We start from the raw sequence: 9,276 nt of genomic DNA on the forward strand, positions 1-9,276 counted from the left end.
ACTCTGAGCACCTGGTCAGCTGTACCTTGCATCCTGAAAGACCACAGCCAAGACTTTCCAGAAGCACTGCAAACCAAATGTGTCTCTGGCATATTCAGGTAAATCACTGAAATGAGCCTGAAATGATTTTGATCCAGCCTCCTGCAAACAGATCTATGGCGCTTCTAAACTTGTTTTTTCGTGCAGCTCTGCGGTGGGCTTTTTTCCTTTCTTGACAAGCTCTGTGCTGCACAGTAGCATCTGTTAGAGAAATACACCATGTGAGTCAGTGTAATTTTAAAGGGAGAAAAGATGACTGCTAATGGCTGCGGCTGCCTTAGTTTGCATGATGTTTGCTGCTTCGGCTGCTGTGCAGCTGAGCAGGGGTAGGGGACGGAAGTGAAGTGTCCTCTGGAGAGTCTGATTCATAAGAAGCCAACTTGGTTCGGTTCTGTAATGAGAGATTTTCCTTTATTTGCAATTAAAATGTCAAATAATGTTAGAAGTATTTGATTTGTGCTCAGTCACAGTGCAATTCTCCAGCTTACTGGCTTTAAGGAAAGTCTTGCAAGATGCTTCTTTTTTTTAATCCAATTACAGTAACAGACTGAAATTAATTTACTGAATCATTGATTTTCCAAGGGGCAAAAGGTGGCTTCAACCTTTTGGGAGACAAGACTTGGGGAACACAAGCGGCTTCCCTTGTCTACATAGTGGTGATCTTCTTGGGATATGCAGTCTGGAAGCACCCAGGTGCCACTCATCGACTTGGTAAGGCCCTTAAACCCACTGAGCTGCTGCATATTCATTTCGAAAATGGAGGCAGTCATTCAAAATAGAAGTTAACTGCTCTGGTAGAGGTCTCAAATGATTTCATTGCCATTAGCAGCATTGATAAGCTTAATCAGCTGTGGAGAAGTTAAAGCATAACCTCATTTCAGGCAGGAAGGAGAGTGGTGTTCAGTTGAGTGGTGCCGGTGGGTTGGTAGGTCAGGAGCAGGCTCCTGGGAGCGGGTAGGTCACACATCAGTGGCTGGGATGGAGATACTGTCTAGGACAAGGGGTCAAGTTGGGAGGACGTGACTACCAGCCTGCTCTTGGTTCACAACCAAAACTCCAGGGCACGTGACACTTGGGAATGATTTTCATGACATGATCATCCCTCCCTTGGACAATAAAAGTGTGATCAGTGACGCTCTTAAATCCCCACAAGTTAGGATACTGTGTTTTGCTAAAACAAGGAGAAGAAGTGTAGGCCCTTCGTAGTATTGTTTCAGGAGGTGACAGACTCAGCTAGAAACTGAACATCTATTTTACATGGGCAGTGATCCTTACAAACCAACCAAAAGCTAGAAATCTTTCTTAACTTTAGTGGTGGTTGAAACTTTAGGAACTCATATTGAATGCTGAGAGAAGTGTAATCTGTATCTATCTTAATTCCCTATCTTCTTCTTCAGCTATTTGGCCAAGAGTGCCCTGGAAGGAGATGGGTGAGCAGCACACATTGCTGCACTAACAAATCCTCACAGGCTCCTTAGGGCCGGTTCACATTATGCCTTGGAGCACAGAGTGAACCAAAAGAATTCACATCTGAAGCAGCTAAATGTTACTCTGCTTGTTGTCTGGAAAATATCATTATGCAGAAATATCTGAGAAGTTTCCTGTTCTCCGTTTTACCTTCTAGCTACTCTTGTGCTGTATTCATCCCATCTAACTGCAGGCTGTTAACTCTATTGAGATACCCAGATTTAGGAATGCACTTGCCCTACGCTGCCCTTGTATAAGGTGTACTCAGCTCTGAGTTGCCTTCTGGAGGTGACCCTTCCTCTTTTCAGGACCTGAGTGAGGTGTCCTGCTCTGCAAGGCTCCAGGCTAAAGCACCTTGGGATCCCAAACACAGGTTTCACCAACATACAGTTTCTTCCCTGCAGAGTCAGGCTCAACATGAAAAACAGTCTCTGCTTTGCTTTTCTCATTTCTACTTCACCATTTTTTCTAAAGAGACATGAATGTAGTGGACAATTTAATAGATGATGGATGTGATGGGAGAGATATCTTACTTCCCTGTGGTTGCTTCTGACAGGCTGATAGCATGAGAGGTATTTATAGGGCTACAAAGATACTGCGTGCAAACAAACTCATTAACATCTGATGCTTCCAAAGTATTCTGTCAAAAAAAAGATCCAAGTTATGGTTCTCAATGTCACTGTAATGTGGCCTTTTATTGCTGTAAATTATTTGATTTTTTTTATAATGAAAAGGCAGCTGCTGCCCTCAAATTGTCACTGCTACTGTATCTGAAGTTAACTTTCACACCTTTAATCTTTTCTATTTGATGTATTTCTTCAGTGGTGAATTCTAACCAGTCTGCTGTGTTGAGCTCTGGCCAGGCGGCTGTGTGTCTGCGAGATGGTATTTGCATACAATAGTATGGAGGAATTTAAATTAATTGGGGAACAAAATCCACTAGAGATGGTCTGCACAGTAAAATGAGCTGTACAACCCATCTAGGTTTACAGCACTCTGGATGTGAACCTAAGCTTTTCGTTTCTGATCGAGTGGTCTGTTGCTCGTCTTGATAACTCCCTCTTTCACACAGACCCCAAGATAAAGCCCCACAAGCTGTGTTTATGAAAAGCCCTTTCTCAAGCAGAGTCCTGTTCTCTCTTGCTGGTATGATTCATGAAAGCTGCTCCAAGCATCGTCTCTGAAGCTCCTGCCAAAGTGACCAGGGGATGACATGGCCCTTCTGGGAAGCTTCATTGGAAACCTCAACCTTGTAGTCTAACATGAGTAGATGTTTCCCAGTACTGGCAGTGGGTTACCCTTTCCTAACAAATGCCTTTTTAAAGCTATGGGTGCCTTTACACAGTTATTAACCTAGTTAGAAACATTTTCTTACAAAATTTGGAGGATGAGATGTACAAGTGAAAAGCCTTAGCTGATGCTGTGCAAAACAGGGGGAAAGCATGGTTTGTGCTGTAGCTGGAAAAGAAAGCAACCAAAGAAAGCAGGGCTGGTCTCACATGTGCCTTCCATTTCATTTTGAAAATAATCACTCTGTAAAGTCTTTAATTTTTTCGGAAATATCTGGCTGGCTTTCACACAGCGGTTTTTCATTGGTGTATAGTTGTTGGGTCAATGTGCTTTATATTTGTTTTGTCAGTTGGTTGTGCTTTTTATACTCTGCTTTTTCAGCAGCTTGCACTTTGCACAATGCAATGTTCAACAGCTTAAACTGACGGACCATTGTTGATCAGAAATGGCATTAAATAGGAGCAGAGGACCACAGGGACCTGTGGTTGGAATGGTAGAAAAGGTGAGGGATCTGATTCTCTTCAATTTATCCCCAAACATACTCTCTCTTTCTCTAAAACATGACCTGTAAGTTAGGCCTTCTAATTAGAAAAACTACTGCCAGCTTTTGCAGTCCCTTTCTTGTATCACAGAAATGGAGAGTCAGAGATGCGCACACAGAGGAACCCAGCACTAGATCACCCCTGTGATCCTCCTGCTTTCCCAAAAGGCACCTTCTTGCCTTATCTGAAAGGCTTTGTAAACACGGAGTGGTCACAAAGAGATTTTCCCCACAGACAGCAAGAAGAGAGGATTTAAGGGCTGTATCCCTTGCCTATCCTTTCATTTTCATTCGTAGTCTTGGGCGAGGCTGCTCAAAAGCAAGTTCCCTGCACACAAAGTGAAGAAAGCAATATTTACCAGTGGGATGAGCCAAAGGCATAATTAAAGAGCTGTTGTCCAGTTGGATTTGGCCCCAAAATGTCTGCAGGAATTAATGGCAAATGAAACGTTTGTGGAAAGGACCGTCTTGAATTCTGCTGGTGTCGGCACCAGGAGCGGCAGCGGAGCTGGGGAAGGCGATGGAGCAGCCCTGGCGCCAGGGCAGGCGGGGCCGGAGCAGGGAGGTGGCTGGGGCTGAGCATACTCCAAGCTGTCAGTGAGGGAGAAGGGATGAAAAGCCCGTTCAGATCTTTAAACATCTGTCAGCTGAAAAAATTGCTGTTGAGAGGGAAGCACGTACGCCTTGCCATGCTGCTTAAACATCCCGGCTGAAACTGGGGCTGTGTTATGTCAAACACAGCCTGCCCACGTGCGCATGTAGCTGTGAGAGAGGAGGAGGAGAAAGAGGAAGCAGAGTGAGAAACCCCCTTCCCTGCTCCTCCCCACGCAGAAGAAACAGTGCTGCGAGCAGGCGAGAGGCACAAGAGCTAAGGATGGGGAGATGGAGGAAGCAGGGGGTCACTGAAGAAGCCCGGTGGAGATCCCACGGCCACCTCAGTACCCTGTCCCCACCACACTGCCCCCCTAGCCTGTACCACCTACTCGTCCGCCCCTCCATGAGGTGCCGTGGCCAAAGTTGCCTGCCAGCTACAGAGTCATTAGCACAGTTTTCAAAGAAGTTCAAAACCAAAACACAATGAGAAAGTGGCAGTTTCTGTGCCAAGCACCAAGCGAACCTGAAAGGTTAGTTTAGTCTTTAATGAAATTCCTGCTTCAAAGTCTCCATCTCTTTTTCACTGGGGAGCAGCGCTTTCTTTAAGCAATGTTTAGAGGACACCAGTCTGCAAGGGTAATCATCCTCGCCTCTGGCAGGAAGAGCTCGCACACTAGCATTTCTGAAAAGGCTCTCTTTGTGAATAATTGAATTTGTCTCTGGAGTTCAAGATTTCTTTTTCTGTGGGGCTGACTGCAGCTCTGCTTCTTCCTTAGGTGCAGCTTACTGTAATTGAGGTAGAAGAATTGTATCGCAGTTGAGGGTTTTGTGAGTACGATGCATAATAGGGATGATTGCCACAAAAAGAGTCATTTGTAGTGCTCAAAATGCCTCGTCCAGTGGTGAATGGATCTGGAGAAAATAATTAGAGGACCCCCCACTGCCGCCCCCACTACCACCCAAGGGGAAAAAAATTCATGTCCCATGAGGCAGCAGAGGCATCCTTGAACAGCGGGCAGAGCCCCGCACTACAGGGCACTGCCAGGGCCTCCTCCCGGGGGATGCGCAGAGCCCATCCGTTCCCGCCAGCGCTGCCACCGCCTGGGACACAAGGATCCATGAGGACCAGTCAGGCCAACTCTTTGTCCAGCCCTGAAGAAAACGTTGCGGTTCACATATCCCCTGACAACGTGTGTCTCCTGCCTGGGCAGAGCTTCTTTTCCTTTAAAACCTCCCAGCCTTGCAGTGGTTTCTGGGTCTCTCTGGAAAGGCAGGTGTAGCGTGATGGAAAAACCTGTGCATCCCGACTGTGAGAAAAACATCCCTGCAGCTGCCCCACCAAGGAAAAGCTCATTACAGATATGTTCTCCCTCCAGCTACCAGTGAGGTCCACTGCCCCTGGGCATGTGTCAGTACCTCCTCTCATCCCTGCCATCTGAAACCTAGTGTGTAACATCCCACCGTGGTGCCTGCCAAGCTGCCTGTGAGTAACTCTTCAGGAAAGGGTTGGTGGGTGAGGAACCTCTCGCAGTAATTTGCATTGCTGTGAGTGGGACCTCGTGGCCTGCTCCAGGGAAGAGGCGGCTCCCTGATGATAGGCTGAGATAAGTGGCGTGTCTCAGAAGTATTTTTTGATGTCATATGCATAGGCAGGCCTTAGCTGTTCACGCACGTCAATGTCGGTGGCAGGGTGAATGACTGTTTCAGACTTTGGGCTTAAGATAGGAATTGGGGCAAAACACAGCTCTGAAGTGAACAAAAATCCATCGAGCTGGGAGGTTTCTTTCTTGTCTGTCTTTCATCACTAAGCTCAGCCACAATGCCGGGTGGCTGCATTCAGCCAACACAATGTGACATGGCAGGAGTATATTTTTAGGATGTCATTTGGCGGGGGAAACAAATTCTAAGGGCAAGACATAGCGATCTAGTAACTCAAACAAGCTGCTCGTGGATTTCTGTGGCTATTGAATATACCACATGGCACTTGGGCTGACTTGTTGAATTGTGATGTATGTTTCAGATCAATAAAAAGGCTCATTTGAGACTTTTTTTTTCCCCCATGTTACACAAAATACCCTCTTTCATGGTTGCATGAACTGATCAGCAGGAGAAGCTAAGGTAACTGCACTCATGAATGAAAGCCCAAATTCTAGACTGAAGCCTGATTTTCTTGGACTTTAGTCTCTGCAGATAATCTCTGGGCTCTTTGTGGTCTCTGCTCTGAACTGGAAACCAGAACATATACCTTTAATATTTTTACTCCCTTCTGTGGCTGTCAATTACAATGGCTTGAATATCCTGTTAATCCTCAACTTCAGGACTTCTTGATCCTCTGAGACAGATATTTCTCTGTCAGGCTTCTGAATAACAAGCAGATATTTCATCCCCAGAGAGTATTCCCTTAGCAGTAACCCGGGCATCCAGTGCATTTACCACAACTGCTTTTAGTGTGTTTCCTCAGGTAGGGGAGCAAGGCAAACAAAAAAGGAACCATGCAGCAGCACTTATCCTCCAAGATGTGTCTGGAGGCCTGACCGTGGCCTGGCCAGCACTATCAGCTGTTCCAGCTGGAGACGTCAGCCTGCTCAAACGCGCTACCAAAAGATTGCACGTGCACGAATTAGGGAAGCGGTATAGATGTTGTTTGCATCTGGTAGTGCATAAAATAGGGAAATTACCAGTGAGGCCTTTCTTTTTTACCTTGAACTCTGTGCCTTAGCTGGAGCTATGGGGAGCTCCACGGTCAGTAAAAGTCGATAGTTGGGGAGGAAATGGAGAACAGTCGAGAAGAAAACTGCAGGTGGTGGCTGGCAGTTTCCGTCGGCCTTGCCTGAGCAGCAGAGAGGGGTGCCGTAAAAGAAAGGGGCCAACAAAGGCACCCAGGCCCCCTAGAAATGTTTTCAGGAGAGAAATGTCAGGACCTGGATCACCCAAAGACAGACCAGCCCCCCAAGGGAGACCAATGCTGGTGGAGAGAGGTGTCCATGTAAGGGACCCTGTCATCCAGGCCACTCGCTTTCCCTGCTCTGGTGGATGGGCTGCAGTGGGCTCTACCCCGAGTCAAAGGGTGGGTTGTCCTCGGGCCCCCAGGGCGGCAGCTATCAGGGGCAACCAGGCTCCTGCCCAGCTGCGCTTCCAAACACTCATCCCACCTCCGCAAGAGCCAGCAGATAACCTATGCTCATGTTGTGTACATGAGGTGTCCTGTCCTGCTCTTTCAGTTTTGGGGAAAGAAGTGCGATAAGCAAGAACTCAAATCTACTGTCTTTCTGAAAAGCCGCCAGCAGCCGGTCCAACTTGCATAAGACCTGTCTGCAATGAGATGCTTTGCTGGCAGGTGTATGCCTAGTTTATGGAAATGCAGTATGCTTCCAGGACAGTTCAGAAGGATTTACAGGCAACCTGCAATAAAGACAGGTCACGGGACTGGATGGAGCCATGCTCCAGCTCCAAAGCTACCAGCTGAACAGAGTGAGGTATGGGGGTTAACCACACCAAGTGATGTTGTCACTTGTGATGCTGTAATTCTTCATCCTGCAGAAAATAATTAATGGTCTCCTCCTCAGAAAAAAAAAATTAAAAAGTGAATCTGGAAAACCCTCAATTCATTCTATTTTAATTTAGGGGGATTGGTTCTGTTATCTTGCTGTTTTCTTAAAAGATAGCGAGTGTAGAGAGTCTGGAAATAGTATATTTGAGTTATTTTGGAATAACACGTGAAGGAAATGAAGCAGGGAAAAAACAGTCAGCCTTTTTGCATGCTGTGTACCAGATATTCAACTTTAGACACCTGACAAGTTTTCAAGAGAGTTTAACCCAGTAAACTGCTACTCTGAGCTTATCTGAAAAGACAAAGGAAAAAAAAAAAAAAAGAATAGTCTTGAACATCAGCTTGCAGTACAGGTAGTGTTTTCAATGTAAAGGTTTCACAAGACGTACTAATTTTATTGCTCGGGCAGGAAACTGAGGCTTTCGCGTTTAATGAAGCATTTCTTTGAAGTCACGCTAAAATGGTGAGCGTGACTGTGTTGCACATCTGCCTGTCTGCACAGGGCAGACCATTTCGACTTCCTTTTTTGAGACAGTGCCGGGAGCAGGGCAAGAGACCTACTTATTTACCAAAACTTCATCAAGCGAAGATGGAAAAAAGGTGGCTCTTCTCCCTCTTTTGTTTGCTCTTGGTGCCCAGCATTGCAGGTAAGCCTGTCAGCGGGACACCTTGACTCAGCTTATGACGGAGGGTGGCGAGGGGCAGGGTGGCATGTGCAGACAGAGGTTGGTGTTTCTCACTGGGGCAAGCTGTAGCTACTGGTAACGATTTTCTGTTTCCTAACAACTTTCTAATAACCCTAGTTATAATGTGCAGCTAGTAAGGAGTAAATGGCTTGTGCCTTGAGCAGATTAGTTTATTAAAAATGCCTAACCTGTTTTCACCAGAATAATCGCTCAGGTGAGCTCACTTGTATCTAGGGCAACATGTGCTCATCTCCAATGGGCAAAAAGGAAAACTGCTTTCAAAGAGCAAATAAAAAATCTCTCTCTCTCTCATACACACACACATACCTGTGTAAGCAGAGAGAGGAAGAGTTGAAACACTTAAAGGCAAGGATAAATTGTACAGCTGCAACCCCTTAAACAGATTCTTCCCTTCCTCTTCCCCACCCAGCCCTACGTGCTGTGTTAAAGGTTTGAGGAACAAGTTTGTCATTGGGAGTAAAACTTTCAGAAAAGTTGAGCAAGGAGAACTGCATCCCCATCAGAGGGAGTTTAAACCGAAAACGATCTGAGGAAAACCGAGAAAAAGCCTGATGCTCGCAACCCCTTCCAGTCACCCCCCCAACAGGTTGACCATGTTGAATGCAGGAGTACTTATTACCAGCTAGGAAGAAGAATTTTGTAGGATATGCCTTTCTCCAGTTAAGAAAGAAAAAAGTTCATGTATTTGACTGGCGTGGTAAAATGCATCTCAAAATCTGGCACAGGCTGTTCCTATTTTCTACATCACTGAGGCAAACTGGATTAAAAAGAAAGGAAAATATTTCATATGTGTATTCATAGAGAATAAAAGTTCCCAAATGCAAAGAAAGAACTAGAAGCCTCAAGATACACACATGCAGGAAAGCAATACTATTTAGGGAAAAATAGGACTGTTGGTTTTTTTCCCCTGAGGGTGAAATCCTCACTGAAGTCGCTCAAAGGTGAAAGTGGACACCACCATGCCCTTTGTGGAGATCAGACATCTAAACGTCTGGGAGTTACTCTATTAAATTTTAAATGGAGCACAAGTATGGGCTAATGGACAGCATTTGATTTGGAAAAATAAAGTTGGCATAAAATGAGACTAA

The sequence above is a fragment of the Fulmarus glacialis genome, unplaced genomic scaffold, assembly GCF_000690835.1.
Source record: "Fulmarus glacialis isolate BGI_N327 unplaced genomic scaffold, ASM69083v1 scaffold13423, whole genome shotgun sequence".
NCBI lineage: Eukaryota > Metazoa > Chordata > Aves > Procellariiformes > Procellariidae > Fulmarus > Fulmarus glacialis.